Genomic DNA, 827 nt, shown 5'->3' with positions numbered 1-827 from the left:
GAAATTCTGTTTCTTTGTTACTAATGTTGTGGCCCCACCCCTTAACAAAGAAACAGAATTTCTGGAGGATGAGGCCCAGAAATCAGGATTTTAAAAAGATTCCCAGGTGATTCTAATGTGCAGCCAAGGTTGAGAACCATTGGTTTAGATTGTTTTTGGAAACCATCTAAGTGCCCATCAGCAGCTGAATGGATTAAAAGGCTGTGATATATCTATACAATGGAATACTACACAGCTGTAAAAAAGAAAGGACTCTTATCATTTGCAACAGCATGGGTGGAACTGAAGAGCATCATACTAAGTAAAATAAGCCAGTCAGAGAAAGATAAATATCACATGATCTCACTCATATGTGGAATGTAATGAACAACGTAAACTGATGGACAAATAGACCCAAAGACATAGAAACATCTAACAGATTGTCAAACCTCATAGGGAATGCAGGGGTGGGTGGAGGAGTGGGAGAGATCAGCCAATAAACTCATATGCATATATGCATAACCCATAGACACAGATAATAGGGTGGTGAAGGCTTGGCGGGGAGGGGTTTGGAAGGGGCAACAGCGGGGGAAAAAGAGACATATATAATACTTTCAACAATAAAGATTTATTTAAAAAAAGTTTAGGCTTCTAGCGAAATACTCTAAGCAATAAGAAGGTGTTCAGATCACTGGAGTCAAATATCTATATATATAAAAGTCTAAATGACTGTTACGACCAGTTGACCAGTCACTATGATGCGTACTGACCACCAGGGGGCAGACGCTCAATGCAGCAATTACCCCCTGGTGGTCAGTACACTCCCACAGCCAACCTCCTGCAGCCCC

The 827-nt window shown here is 41.1% G+C and overlaps 1 protein-coding gene across 6 annotated transcripts in view; it reads right to left on the bottom strand.

Moving 5' to 3' along the window:
• The window catches only part of DYNC2H1 (dynein, cytoplasmic 2, heavy chain 1), a 289,555-nt gene that overhangs the window by 182,962 nt on the left and 105,766 nt on the right, over positions 1 to 827 (bottom strand). The gene's annotated exons all lie outside the window — the stretch shown is intronic.

The sequence above is a fragment of the Myotis brandtii genome, unplaced genomic scaffold (assembly GCF_000412655.1).
Source record: "Myotis brandtii unplaced genomic scaffold, ASM41265v1 scaffold105, whole genome shotgun sequence".
Taxonomy (NCBI): domain Eukaryota; kingdom Metazoa; phylum Chordata; class Mammalia; order Chiroptera; family Vespertilionidae; genus Myotis; species Myotis brandtii.
Note: the sequence above shows the minus strand (reverse complement) of the source record. Positions and strands in the feature narration are given on the sequence as shown.